Source organism: Balaenoptera borealis (assembly GCF_965194805.1).
Source record: "Balaenoptera borealis genome assembly, chromosome: 19".
Classification (NCBI taxonomy): Eukaryota; Metazoa; Chordata; class Mammalia; order Artiodactyla; family Balaenopteridae; genus Balaenoptera; species Balaenoptera borealis.
This window is the reverse complement of record NC_138878.1, coordinates 17,595,223-17,610,928: the sequence shown is the minus strand read 5'-3', so window position 1 is coordinate 17,610,928 and position 15,706 is coordinate 17,595,223. Positions and strand designations below refer to the sequence as shown.

The following is a 15,706-nucleotide window of genomic DNA, read 5'->3' as shown; positions in this document are numbered from 1 at the left end:
CTAAGAGTTTTATAGTGTCCGGTCTTACATTTAGGTCTCGAATCCATTTTGAGTTTATTTTTGTGTGTGGTGTTAGGGAGTGTTCTAATTTCATTCTTTTTTTTTTTTTTTTTTTTTAATTTTATTTATGGCTGTGTTGGGTCTTCGTTTCTGTGCCAGGGCTTTCTCCAGCTGTGGCAAGTGGGGGCCACTCTTCATCGCGGTGCGCGGGCCTCTCACTATCGCGGCCTCTCTCGTTGCGGAGCACAGGCTCCAGACGCGCAGGCTCAGTAATTGTGGCTCACGGGCCCAGTTGTTCCGTGGCATGTGGGATCTTCCCAGACCAGGGCTCGAACCCGTGTCCCCTGCATTGGCAGGCAGACTCTCGACCACTGCGCCACCAGGGAAGCCCCTAATTTCATTCTTTTACATGTAGCTGTCCAGTTTCTCCAGCACCACTTATTGAAGAGACTGTCTTTTCTCCATTGTACATCCTTGCCTCCTTTGTCATAGATTAGTTGACCACAGGTGCATGGGTTTATCTCTGGGCTTTCTGTCTTGTTCCATTGATCTATGTTTCTGTTTTTGTGCCAGTACCATATTGTCTTGATTACTGTAGCTTTGTAGTATAGTCTGAAGTCAGGGAGTGTGATTCCTCCCGCTCCGTTTTTTTCCCTCAAGACTGCTTTGGCTATTCGGGGTCTTTTGTGTCTCCATACAAATTTTAAGATTTTTTGTTCTAGTTCCGTAAAAAATGCCATTGGTAATTTGATAGGGATTGCATTGAATCTGTAGATTGCTTTGGGTAGTATAGTCATTTTTACAATATTGATTCTTTCAATCCAAGAACATGGTATATCTCTCCATCCTTTGGTACCATCTTTAATTTCTTTCATCAGTGTCTTATAGTTTTCTGCATACAAGTCTTTTGTCTCCCTAGGTAGGTTTATTCCTAGGTGTTTTATTCTTTTTGTTGCAATGGTAAATGGGAGTGTTTCCTTAATTTCTCTTTCAAATTTTTCATCATTAATGTATAGGAATGCAAGAGATTTCTGTGCATTAATTTTGTATCCTGCAACTTTACCAAATTCATTGATTAGCTCTAGTAGTTTTCTGGTGGCATTTTTAGGGTTCTTTATGTATAGTATCATGTCATCTGCAAACAGTGACTGTTTTACTTTTTCTTTTCCAATTTGTATTCCTTTTATTTCTTTTTCTTCTCTGATTGCTGTGGCTAGGACTTCCAAAACTATGCTGAATAATAGTAGTGAGAGTGGCCATCCTTGTCTTGTTCCTGATCTTAGAGGAAATGCTTTCAGTTTTTCACCATTGAGAATGATGTTTGCTGTGGGTTTGTCGTATATGGCCTTTATTACGTTGAGGTAATTTCCCTCTATGCTCACTTTCTGGAGAGTTTTTTTTATCATAAATGGGTGTTGAATTTTGTCAAAAGCTTTTTCTGCATCTATTGAGATGATCATATGGTTTTTATTCTTCAATTTGTTAATATGGTGTATCACATTGATTGATTTACATACATTGAATAATCCTTGCATCCCTGGGATAAATCCCACTTGATCATGGTGTATGATCCTTTTAATGTGTTGTTGGATTCTGTTTGCTAGTATTTTGTTGAGGATTTTTGCATCTATATTCATCAGTGATATTAGTCTGTAATTTTCTTTTTTTGTAGTATCTTTGTCTGGTTTTGGTATCAGGTTGATGGTGGCCTCATAGAATGAGTTTGGGAGTGTTCCTTCCTCTGCAATTCTTTCGAAGAGTTTGAGAAGGATGGGTGTTAGCTCTTCTCTAAATGTTTGATAGAATTCACCTGTGAAGCCATCTGGTCCTGGACTTTTGTTTGTTGGAAGATTTTTCATCACAGTTTCAATTTCATTACTTGTGATTGGTCTGTTCATATTTTCTGTTTCTTCCTGGTTCAGTCTTGGAAGGTTATATCTTTCTAAGAATTTGTCCATTTCTTCCAGGTTGTCCATTTTATTGGCATAGAGTTGCTTGTAGTAGTCCCTTAGGATGCTTTGTATTTCTGCGGTGTCTGTTGTAACTTCTCCTTTTTCATTTCTAATTTTATTGATTTGAGTCCTCTCCCTCTTTTTCTTGATGAGTCTGGCTAATGGTTTATCGATTTTGTTTATCTTCTCAAAGAACCAGCTTTTAGTTTTATTGTTCTTTGCTATTGTTTTCTTTGTTTCTATTTCATTTATTTCTGCTCTGATCTTTATGATTTCTTTCCTTCTGCTAACTTTGGGTTTTGTTTGTTCTTCTTTCTCTAGTTCCTTTAGGTGTAAGGTTAGATTGTTTATTTGAGATTTTTCTTGTTTCTTGAGGTAGGCTTGTATAGCTATAAACTTCCCTCTTAGAACTGCTTTTGCTGCATCCCATAGGTTTTGGATCGTCATGTTTTCATTGTCATTTATCTCAAGGTATTTTCTGATTTCCTCTTTGATTTCTTCAGTGATCTCTTGGTTATTTAGTAACGTATTGTTTAGCCTCCATGTGTTTGTGTTTTTTACGTTTTTTTCCGTGTAATTCATTTCTAATCTCATAGCGTTGTGGTCAGAAAAAATGCTTGATATGATTTCAATTTTCTTAAATTTACTGAGGCTTGATTTGTGACCCAAGATGTGATATATCCTGGAGCATGTTCCATGTGCACTTGAGAAGAAAGTGTAATCTGCTGTTTCTGGATGGAATGTCCTGTAAATATTAATGAAATCTATCTGGTCTATTGTGTCATTTAAAGCTTCTGTTTCCTTATTTATTGCCATTTTGGATGATCTGTCCATTGGTGTAAGTGAGGTGTTAAAGTCCCCCACTATTTTTGTGTTACTGTAGATGTTCTCTTTTATAGCTGTTAGCAGTTGCCTTATGTATTGAGGTGCTCCTACGTTGGTTGCATATGTATTTATAATTGTTATATCTTCTTCTTGGATTGATCCTTTGATCATTATGTAGTGTTCTTCCTTGTCTCTTGTAACATTCTTTATTTTAAGGTGTATTTTATCTGATATGAGTATTGCTACTCCAGCTTTCTTTTGATTTCCATTTGCATGGAATATCTTTTTCCATTCCCTCACTTTCAGTCTGAATGTGTCCCTAGGTCTGAAGTGGGTCTCTTGTAGACAGTATATAGATGGGTCTTGTTTTTGTATCCATTCAGCAAGCCTGTGTCTTTTGGTTGGAGCATTTAATCCATTCATGTTTAAGGTAATTATCGATATGTGTGTTCCTATGACCATTTTCTTAATTGTTTTGGGTTTGTTTTTGTAGGTCCTTTTCTTCTCTTGTGTTTCCCACTTAGAGAAGTTCCTTCAGCATTTGTTGTAGAGCTGGTTTGGTGGTGCTGAATTCTCTTAGCTTTTGCTTGTCTGTAAAGCTTTTGATTTCTCCATCGAATCTGAATGAGATCCTTGCCAGGTAGAGTAATCTTGGTTGTAGGTTCTTCCCTTTCATCACTTTAAGTATCTCATGGCACTCCCTTCTGGCTTGTAGAGTTTCTGCTGAGAAATCAGCTGTTAACCTTATGGGAGTTCCCTTGTATGTTATTTGTTGTTTTTCCCTTGCTGCTTTCAGTAATTTTTCTTTGTCTTTAATTTTTGCCAGTTTGATTACTATGTGTCTTGGTGTGTTTCTCCTTGGGTTTATCCTGTATGGGACTCTCTGTGCTTCCTGGACTTGGGTAGCTATTTCCTTTCCCATGTTAGGGAAGTTTTCCACTATAATCTCTTCAAATATTTTCTCTGGTCCTTTCTATCTCTCTTCTCCTTCTGGGACCCCTATAATGCGAATGTTGTTGCGTTTAATGTTGTCCCAGAGGTCTTTTAGGCTGTCTTCATTTCTTTTCATTCTTTTTTCTTTAGTCTGTTCCGCAGCAGTGAATTCCACTGTTCTGTCTTCCAGGTCACTTATCTGTTCTTATGCCTCAGTTATTCTGCTATTGATTCCTTCTAGTGTAGTTTCCATTTCAGTTATTGTATTGTTCATTTCTGTTTGTTTGTTCTTTAATTCTTCTAGGTCTTTGTTAAACATTTCTTACATCTTCTTGATCTTTGCCTCCATTCTTTTTCCGAGGTCCTGGATCATCTTCATTGTCATTATTCTGAATTCTTTTTCTGGAAGGTTGCCTATCTCCACTTCATTTAGTTGTTTTTCTTGGGTCTTATATTTTTCCTTCATCTGGTACATAGCCCTCTGTCTTTTCATCTTGTCTGTCTTTCTGTGAATGTGGTTTTTGTTCCACAGGCTGCAGGATTGTAGTTCTTCTTGCTTGTGCTGTCTGCCCTCTGGTGGATGAGGCTATCTAAGAGGCTTGTGTAAGTTTCCTGATGGGAGGGACTGGTGGTGGGTAGAGCTGACTGTTGCTCTGGTGGGCAGAGCTCAGCAAAACTTTAATCTGCTTGCCTGCTGATGGGTGGGGCTGGGTTCCCTCCCTGTTGGTTGTTTGGCCTGAGGCAACCCAACACTGGAGCCTACCTGGGCTCTTTGGTGGGGCTAATGACAGACTCTGGGAGGGCTCACACCAAGGAGTACTTCCCAGAACTTCTGCTGCCAGTGCCCTTGTCCCCACAAGGCCACAGCCACCCCCCGCCTCTGCAGGAGACCCTCCAACACTAGCAGGTAGGTCTGGTTCAGTCTCCCCTGGGGTCACTGCTCCTTCCCCGGAGTCCCGATGCGCACACTACTTTGTGTGTGCCCTCCAAGAGTGGAGTCTCTGTTTCCCCCAGTCCTGTTGAAGTCCTGCGATCAAATCCCACTAGGCTTCAAAGTCTGATTCTCTAGGAATTCCTTCTCCCATTGCCAGACCCCCAGGTTGGGAAGCCTGACGTGGGGCTCAGAACCTTCACTCCAGTGGGTGGACTTCTGTGGTATAAGTGTTCTCCAGTCTGTGAGTCACCCACCCATCAGTTATGGGATTTGATTTTAATGTGATTGCGCCCGTCCTACCGTCTCACTGTGGCTTCTCCTTTGTCTTTGGATGTGGAGTATCTTTTTTGGTGCGTTCCAGTGTCTTCCTGTCGATGATTGTCCAGCAGCTAGTTGTGATTCTGGTGTTCTCTCAAGAGGGAGTGAGAGCATGTCCTTCTACTCCGCCATCTTGGCTCCTCCTCGGATAGTATCTTTTGAAGCACAAAAGTTTTTAATTTTTATGAAGTCCATTTCATCTAGTTTTTCTTTTGTTCTTCATACTTTTAGTGTCAAATCTAAGAATACCAGATCTTTCATGCCAAATCTGAGGTCATGAAAGTATACACCTATATTTTCTTCTAAAAGTTTTATGGGTCTAGCTCTTATATGTAGGTCATTGATCCATTTTGAGTTAATTTTTGTGTATGATGTGAGGTGGGGTTCAACTTCATTCTTTTGTATATGGTTATTCAGTTGTCCCAGCACCATTTGTTGAAGGGACTGTTCTTTCTTCATTGAGTTGTCTTAGCACCCTTGTCAAAAATCAGTTGGCCAGATGCTCAACACACTAATTATTAGAGAAATGCAAATCAAAACTACAGTGAGGTATCACCTCACACTGGTTAGAATGGCCATCATCAAAAAGTCTACAAATAATCAATGCTGGAGAGGGTGTGGAAAAAAGGGAACCCTCCTACACTGTTGGTGGGAGTGTAAATTGGTGCAGCCACTATGGAGAACAGTATGGAGGTTCCTTAAAAAATTAAAAATAGAGTTACCATATGATCTAGCAATCTCACTCCTGGGCATATATCCAGAAAAGACGAAAACTCATTCAAAAAGATACATGCACCACAGTGTTCATAGTAACCCTGTTTACAGTAGCCAAGACATGGAAGCAACCTAAATGTCCATCGACAGATGAGTGGATAAAGAAGATGTGGTGTGTATACATATATATATATATATATATATATATATATATATATGTATACACACACACATATACAATGGAATGTTACTCAGCTATAAAAAAGAATGAAATAATGCCATTTGCAGCAACATGGATGGACCTAGAGATTATCATATTAAGTGAAGTAGTAAGTAAGACAGAAAGACAAGTATCATATGATATCACTTATATGTGGAATCTAAAAAAGTGATACAAATCAACTTATTTACAAAACAGAAATAGACTCACAGACATAGAAAACAAATATATGGTTACCAAAGGGGAAAAGGGTGGGGAGGGATAAATTAGGAGTTTGGGATTAACAGATAGATACTACTATGTAAAAAAATAGATAAACAACAAGAACCTACTATATAGCACAGGGAACTATATTCAATATCTTGTAATAACCTATAATGGGAAAAAATCTGAAAAAGAATAGATATATATAAGTATAACTGAATCACTTTGCTGTACACCTGAAACTAACACAATATTTTAAATCAACTATACTTCAGTTTTAAAAAAAGGAAAGAAAATCAATTGGCCATACATTATGCTAAGTGAAATACGTCAGACAGAGAAAGACAAATGCTATATGATGTCACTTATATGTGGAATCTAAAAAATATTGGGTTGGCCAAAAAGTTTGTTTGGGTTTTCCGTAAGATGTTATGGAACAACCCGAACGAATTTTTTGGGCAACCCAATACAACAAACTAGTGGATATAACAAAAAAGAAGCAAACTCACAGATATAGAGAACAAGCTAGTGGTTACCAGTGGGCGGGGGGGTGGGCAGTATAAGGTTGGAGGAGTGGGAGGTACAAAGTATTGGGTGTAAGATAAGCTACAAGAATGTATTATACAATATGAGGAATATAGCCAATATTTTGTAATAACTGTAAATGGAGTGTAACCTTTAAAAATTGTATTAAAAAAATCAGTTGTCCATAGATGTTTTGGGTTTATTTCTGGACTCTTAGTTCTGTTTGTTCCATTAGTTTATATGTCTTTCCTTGTGCCAGTACCACACTGTCCTGATTACTGTCATTTCGTAGTAAGTTTTGAATTGTGAAGTGTGAGTCCTCCTGCTTCGTTTTTCATTTTCAATATTATTTTGGCTGTTCTAGGCCCCTTTCAGTTACATATAAATTTGAGGATTGGTCTTTCCATTTATGCAGAAAAAGCTATTGAAATTTTGGTAGAGATTGTATTGACTCTGTAGATTGCTTTGTGGAGTATTGCAATGTTAACAATATTAAAGTCTTCCAATTCATGAACAAGGGAAGTCTCACCGTTTATTTAGGTTTTCTTTCATTTCTTTCAGCAAAATTTTGTAGTTTTTAGTGTGCAAGTATTTTTGGTTAAATTTATTCCTAAGTATTATATTCTTTTGGAGGCTATTATAAATAGAATTTTCTTAGTTTCCTTTTTGGATTGTTCGTTGCAGCATATAGAAGCACAACTGAATTTTATGTGTTGATCTTCTACCCTGCAACTTTCCTGAATTTGTTTATTAGCTCTAGTTGTGTTTTGTGGATTCTGTGAGATTTTCCATATATAGAATCATGTCATCAGCAAATATAGTTTTACCTCTTCTTTTCCGAATTGGATGCTTTCTATTTCTTTTTATTGCCTAATTGCTGGCTAGGACTTTCCAGTACAATGTTGAATAGCAGTGGTGAAAGCAGGCGTCTTTGTCTTGTTCCTGATTTGGGGGGGGAAAGCCTTCTGTTTTTCATCATTAAGTATGATGTTAGCTGCGGGTTTTTCATAAACACCCTTGATCATTTTAAGGACTTCCCTTCTATTCCCAGTTTGCTGAGTTTTTTTTTTTCATCATGATAGGGTATTGAATTCTGTCAAATACCTTTTCTGTGTTAATTCAGATGATTGTGTGGTTTTTTCTTTCATTCTGGTAATGTGGTAATTGATTTTTGTATGTTGAACCACCCTTACATTTCTGGGATAAATTCCATTTAGTCCTTTTAATGTGGTGTTAGATTTGGTTAGTATTTTGTTGAGAATTTTTGCATCTATATTTATAAGAGATATTGGCCTGTAGTTTTCTTGTGGTATTTTTGTCTTGTTTTGGTATCAGGGTAAAACTGGGCTTGTAGAATGTTAGGAAGTGTTCTCTACTCTTTTGTTTTTTTGGAAGAGTTTGAGAAGGATTGCTGTTAATTCTTATCTAAATGTTTGATAGAAGCCATGTTGTCCTGGACTTGTTTTGTTGGGGAGATTTTTTGGCTACTCATTTAATCTCTTTACTTGATATAGGTCTCTTGAGATTTTCTGATTTTTCTGAGTCATTATTGGTAATTTGTGTGTTTGTAAGAATTTGCCCATTTCTTGTAGATTGTCTAAGTTGGTGGTATGCAGTTGTTCATAGTATTCTCGTACATATTTCTACCAGTACCAGTTACAGCACATCCTAACAGAGTACACTTAGGTTGTACTAAACTATTTTCTCAACTTTGAAAATATTCTTGCCTGAAGTTGTTCCATGCAAACTATTCATAGAAGGCTGATTTTTCAGTTTAAACTCTGCATTGAGTCTTCAAGTAAATAATAATTAAGTAAAATCAGTAACATTTGGTTACACAGCAGGAGCCAAGGAAAACCTTGAAACCTTTTGCCTTGTTTTGTAATTGCCTCTTGATGTTGCTACCAGTGTCCTCAATTTTTCAACCAACCATCCTTGCTGATAGTCTTTACTAGTTTATTTTCTCTGAAGTTTCTTCATTTGCTGCAGTCAAACACAATTTAAGTAAATCACCATTAGTAAGTGGCTTTCTTTGCTTGCCTAACAGATGAGCCATTCAGAAACTTTCTTTGGTTGCAGCCTCATTTTAATTTTTTCTTCTTCTGAAGAAATCCTGCTGTGATAAGGTATTCTGTTTTTTCTCATTTTTTCTCTTGTTTTCCTGTGAGTTGGGAGTATTGTGATGAATGCTTACTGGTAATGCTGATGTATAAGGTATTCTTATAGCACAGCCATAATGTTATTGCACAATAAACATAATTCTTTGCCATCTAATTTGATAAGAGGATAACTCACACGCTACTGTGCCTTAAAAGCATGGCATTCAATTTGAAGTCCACTTTTCTCTTTCCTGTTTTTTAGTGATAGGTATGTACCAGTAAGTTTTAAAAAATGTTGCAATGCATCAATATGCTTTGCGCTCAGAATGCACATAGAACTGTGTCACTGCAGTTTGTTAGTGCACCAAGTAACAGTGGGAAGCATTATCTCTCACAGCTACTCAGCTCTACTTTTGTTCCATGAAAGTAACCATAGGTTGTATATAAATGAATGAGCATGGTTATATTCCAATAAAACTTTATTTGTGGACACCAGAATTTGAATTTCACATTATTTTGTGTCATTAAACAGCACTATTTTGATTTTTTCCAACCATTTAAAAACCATTCTTAGTTTGTAGCCTGTGCAGAAACAGGTGGTAGGCCAGGTTTGGCCTGTGGGCTATATTTTACCAACCCCTGCTTTACAGTTTAAGCAAATACATTTGTAGGCAACCTGTGTTGCCCAGATTACTGCATGCTTGCCTGGGGCCCCCTGGTGGCTCAAGGGGGCAAATACGTCTCGAGATGGTCAAATTACTGAAGCACCATGAATTTGAGAATTCTAGAGTTGGAAATCTAGATGTAGGGCTGTTTATCATAGTGAGATTGTAGTAGCCGCTCATATCATTTCCAGAGCTTGGACTTTGGTGACATTTAGGAAAAAGATAAAACAGCACTCCCCCAAATTTTGTATGCAAATCTCTGCAGTGCTTTAAGACATCATTCTGATATAGAATGTTTCTTCATCTACAGTTTACTTGGGGGAAGGGTGTGGATTTCAGCATTATTCAACACAAAATGGCATTGGTACAATAATTACATTTTAATGAAACTACATCTTCCAAGGGTGACTTTCTTCCCTTCTCCCCCACCCTTCCCCCCCCCAAAGGGTTGAAGTTTAATAAATTGATAATTTTTGCTACTTTATCAAGTACATTTCTTTTTTAAAAAAATGAATTAATTAATTTTGGGCTGTGTTGGGTCTTCGTTGCTGCGTGCGGGCTTTTCTCTAGTTGCAGCGAGTGGGGGCTATCCTTCGTTGTAGTGCATGGGCTTCTCATTGCGGTGGCTTCTCCTGTTGTGGAGCACGGGCTCTAGGCGCACGGGCTTCAGTAGTTGTGGGCTCAGTAGTTGTGGTTTGCAGGCTCTAGAGCTCAGGCTCAGTAGTTGTGGTGCACTGGCTTAGTTGCTCCGCGACATGTGGGATCTTCCCGGACCAGGGCTCAAACCTGTGTCCCCTGCGTTGGCAGGCAGAGTCTTATCCACTGCACCACCAGGAAAGTCCCTATCAAGTACATTTCTAAGTAAAATTGGATTTTTTTTTTTAACTACGAAAGTATGGTGGTGAAGAATTCAGTGACAGTTTGTATAGTTGGGTGCTGCTGTCTTGCTTTGAACCAAGGTGCCAGCAGTTTTTTAAATTTTAGTAAACTATACATAGCATAAAATCTACCATCTTAACCATTTATAAGTGTATAGTTTAGTGGAATTAAGTATAGTCCCATTTTTGTGCACCTGCAGGGGTGAGTTTTTTAATCTGCCATTTTAAACTTTTTTTAATATATATATAAATTTATTTTATTTTAATTTTTATTTATTTATTTTTGGCTGTGTTGGGTCTTCATTGCTGTGCGCGGGCTTTCTCTAGTTGTGGCGAGCAGGGGTTACTTCATTGCAGTGCGCGGGCTTCCCATTGCGGTGGCTTCTCTTGTTGCAGGGCACGGGCTCTACGTGCACGGGCCTCAGTAATTGTGGTTCACAGGCTCTAGAGCACAGGCTCAGTAGTTGTGGCACACGGGCTTAGTTGCTCCGTGGCATGTGGGATCTTCCCGGACCAGGGCTCGAACCCATGTCCCCTGCATTGGCAGGTGGATTCTTAACCACTGCATCACCAGGGAAGTCCCCATTTTAAACTCTTGATCCAAAAAATGAAACCCTCCTGTTCTGGTCAACCCCAGATTTACTATATATTTATGAATGAAATTATCCTCAAATATAATAGAGATCATGCATTACCTTTTTAAAACTTTGATGGTTTATATTATCCTTAGAATAAAATTTAAACTCCTTACCATGATCCTTCTAGGTTTTTGCTTCTTTCAGTTTTCCCCCTTCAGTTGTTAGCTGTTGCCATAGTTGGCCTTTTGCTTCCTCAAAGAAGCCAAGGTCTTATCTGACTCAGAGTTTGCTTATACTGTCCCCCGGTGTTGGAGCTCTTATACCCATGCCTCTCCACCCCCACCTCCCTTTTCTTTGCTTGCTGGTTCCTATGCTACCTTCTCAGAAAGGCCATCCCTGTACTCTCTTTAAAATAGGTTCCTTCTTTAGTCTCTTTCCCACCACTTAGTAATACTTACAGTTTTTAATTTTTGTTTTTGTCGATCTCCTCTGAGACTGTACACTTCATGAGGGCAGGGACCATGCATGTCTTATTTATACCTAGCATCTAGAACAATTCCTAGAAAATACTAATCACATTATAAATAGTTGTTGAATGAATGAACACTTTTTTCACTTGGATTCTGGTAATCCACACTCTTTTGGTTCTTCCATTTCACTGACTGTCTCTTCTTCTTCTTATCCATTCTTTTTTGTCTCCCTGTCGCTAAAGTTTGGAATCCTCTATGCCTCAGTTGCCTGCTTTCTTCTTCTTTTTTTTAATAGATCTTTATTGGAGTATAATTGCTTCACAATACTGTATTAGTTCCTGTTGTACACCAAAGTGAATCAGCCATATGCATACATATATCCCCTCCCTCTTGAGCCTCCCTCCCATCCTCCCTATCCCATCCCTCTAGGTCATTGCAAAGCACCAAGCTGATCTCCCTGTGGCCTGCTTTCTTCTATATCTATCTCTATCTAAACTCACTCCCTAGTCATCTCTTCTGGTTTTATGGCTTCAAATATTATCTATACATTCATAAGACTCCCAAATTTATATGGCCAGGCTGAGACTTTTTTTTTTTTTTTTTAGGCCGCGCCATGCGGCATGCAGGATCTTAGCTCCCAGCCAGGGATCGAACCCGTGCCTCCTGCATTGGGAATGTGGAGTCTTAACCACTGGACTGCCAAGGAAGTCCCCAGGCTGAGACTTTTTAATGTAACTATCTACTTGATATCTCTACTTGGAAAGTTTATTGGAATCTCACATTTAATATGTCCAAAGTAAAGTTTTTTTATTTCATATCTCTCAACCGTGTCTCATTTTCTCCTTCATTTCAGTAATTAGAAGTACTGTTCTTGTAATAGTTCAGGCCCAAAACCTTGGTGTCATCTTTGAGTCCCCTCTTTCTCCCATTTAATTCATCAGTGAGTTCTGACAGCTCTACCATAATTTAAAAAAAACTCACTTCTTAATGTTTCCTCTACTTTTACAACCCACCACCTCCTGGGTCCTTATGCTCCATTATTTTGCACCTGGCTTATAACAATAGTCTCTTAAATGTATATCAGATTATGTATATCAGATCACGACACTCCTTTGCTTACACCCCTCCTGTGGTTTCTCATCTCGTAATAAAAACCAGTCATTCTACTGGTTTGTGAGGCCTTACTTGAGTAGCCAGTGGCCCCACCCCCCACCAAGCCCTTATCATTTTATCTCCTCACTCTATTCCCACTGGCCTTCTTGCTTTTTCTCATACACTCCAAAAATACTCCATTCTCAGGCCTTTTGCACTCACTATTTCCTATACCCACAATATTCTTCCCCTAGATCTCTGTATAGCTCATTCCTCATATCCTTTTGGTATCTCCTCAAACATTGGAGAAAGAGCCCTTTTCTGACCTATCTAAATTAACTTCCCCTCTTCCCTACTCCATTCTCCTTACTCTATTTTATTTTTCCTTATAGCAAATATCACCACCTGACATTTTACTAGAATATAAGTTCTAAGAGGATGGTGACTTTACTCATATGTAAAGCTTACTCATGTTTTCAGTGTCTACAACATGCCTGCTATATAGTAGCTACTCAAAAAATATTTATTAAATGAATGATCACATTGCTTCTGATTTTAGGGCAAAATACACATATATGGTTGAAAAGTGAATAGGACAAAGTTAGCACCTGCAAAATGGCAAAATGGGAATACAGAAAGAAACTGGTTAATGACTTTGTTGAACTGAAGAAATAACACCTACACTGGAGATGTTCTACCTTTGGACCTGGTGTTATTGTTGGATGAAAAATACTGCCCCTCCCCCTCAGCTACTTTGAGTTCAGTTTTCTGTTCTTTGCAGCCTACAAACATCATATTTCATACAGAACCATTTTAGTCCTAAATTACACTAAATTTTAAAATAACATCTTGGTTGAAGAAACTGTCTTATGTCCCTCCAGTGTTGCAAATTAAAACAAGTCTTATGAAACAAATGTCTCTATGTAGTAGGAGTGCTAAAAATGTGTGTGCCCTGTCATCTAGTAACTCTGCCCTTAATTTATCCTTGAAGACTACTTCAAAAGAAGATAAAAAGCTATAGGTATAGAGATGTTCAATGCTACATTACTTATAAAAGTAAAAAGTAGGAAATAACTATGATCATTGACTTTTGACATTTTATATGGCCTTGAAAATGGTTTAGAAACTTTATAAAGCCCAATATAATATGAAAAAATTGAAAGACCAAGTTGTATGTTAAATAGGCAAAACAAATCTAGGCTGTTAGAAGTCAGTATAGTGGTTACTTTTGTGGGAGAGGTAATAACTTGGAAGGGAGCCAAAGGGGGACTTCTGAGATGTTCTTTTTTTTTTTTTCTTTTTGAAGTATAGTTGATTTACAGTGTTGTATTAGTTTCTGGTGTACAGCAAAGGGATTCAGATGTGTATGTGTGTGTGTATATATATATATATATATATATATTCTTTTTCAGATTATTTTCCATTATAGTTTATTACAGGATATTGAATATAACTTCCTGTGCCATACAGTAGGACCTTGTTGTTTATCTACTTTTTATATAGTAGTTTGTATCTGCTAATCCCAAACTCCTAATTTATCCCTCCTCCTGTGTTCTTTTTTTTAAAGGGAGCTATTACAGGGTGTGTATGTTTGTGACAGTTTACCCAAACTGTATACTTATGTGTACTTTTGTGTATGTACCTTATCCTTTAATAAAAGGTTTTAAAAAAACCCAAAACTGTTATGGTCCAACTGTATAAAATATATACCCATGTAGACCAGGACATACATGAAAATGTTAAATGTGAGGTGATAGCACTTGTTTACAATTTCTTTGATGATTTTCTTAGAGTCAGATAAGAAACAAATTTTTTAACTTTTAAAAAATACTTTTAATTGTGAAAAATATACATATTTTCACTATATATTTATTACAGCTTTATTGAGATATAATTTACATACCGTACAATTCACCCATTTAGAGTTTACAATTTAGTGGTTTTTAGTTTATTCACAGAATAGGGCAACCATTACCACAGTCACTGTTACAACATTTTCATCACCCCAGAAAGAAACCCAATACCCATTAGCAGTCACTTCCCATTTTCCCCCAAACCTTTTCATTTTGTTGTTTATTATTATTTTTTTAATACATTTATTTATTTTTGGCTGCGTTGGGTCTTCTTTGTTGCCCACGGGCTTTCTACTCTTTATTGTGGTGCATGGGCTTCTCATTGCGATGGCTTCTCTTGTTGCGGAGCACGGGCTCTAGGCGTGCGGGCTTCAGTAGTTGCAGCACGCAGGCTTGGTAGTTGTGGCTCACGGGCTTGGTTGCTCCGCGGCGTGTGGGATCTTCCCGGACCAGGGCTCGAACCTGTGTCCCCTGCATTGGCAGGCAGATTCTTAACCACTGTGCCACCAGTGAAGTCCTTGTTGTTTATTTTTAATAGCTTTTCCCTTCAGCTTTTTTTTTCCTTTTTTTCAATAAATTTATTTATTTGTTTTTATTTTTGGCTGTCTTGGGGTCTTCATTGCTGTGCGTGGGCTTTCTCTAGTTGCAGTGAGCGGGAGCTACTCTTAGTTGCAGTACGTGGGCTTCTCATTGTGGTGGTTTCTCTTGTGGAGCATGGGCTCCAGGCACGCGGGCTTCAGTAGTTGTGGCATGTGGACTCAGTAGTTGTGGCTCGTGGGCTCTCTAGAGCGCAGACTCAGTAGTTGTGGCGCACAGGCTTAGCTGCTCCGCGGCATGTGGGATCTTCCCAGACCAGGGCTTGAACCCGTGTCCCCTGCATTGGCAGGCGGATTCCACTGTGCCACCAGGGAAGCCCCCTTCAGCTTTTTATCTAAGTCACAGATGGGTTTTCTTCTTTGGAGTTCTGATTTCCTTTTCCTCTTGATTCAGTAAGTGGGGTGAGAGAGTGGAGTGAGTGGTATACTTAGAAAGGTGTTTCAATTTATTAGGAAATATTTCAGAATTAAAAAAAAATAAGGTATGTATTGGGTTCTTGCTATGTTAGTCATTGTGTTAGGTTGCTTGCCTTAAAATGGTCCTGTGCATTTCAGGTAATGCTCTACTCACAGCCTTCCAGTTTTATACAAAAAAGTGCCTCAGAAAACTGAGGTTCAAGCAGGTTAAATAACTTGTCCATGTTCACACAGTGGTGGAAAGGCAGAGCCAGGGTTTAAACCTAGGGGGTTTTGTTTTGTTGTTTTAATATATGTAAGAACTCTTTACTGAGTATGTTCTCTAACCACAGAACATCTTAAAAACTCCAAAATCTAGGACTTATGGAGGTAGTTAAATTATAGGATGCTGGCTAATGACACCAAGAGTCTAAAGACATGTGTTTGTTATTTT

General features: G+C 38.3%; 1 protein-coding gene across 1 annotated transcript in view; it reads left to right on the top strand.

Annotated features, from left to right (window-relative positions):
- Positions 1-15,706, top strand: part of NFATC3 (nuclear factor of activated T cells 3) — a 131,203-nt gene that overhangs the window by 24,098 nt on the left and 91,399 nt on the right.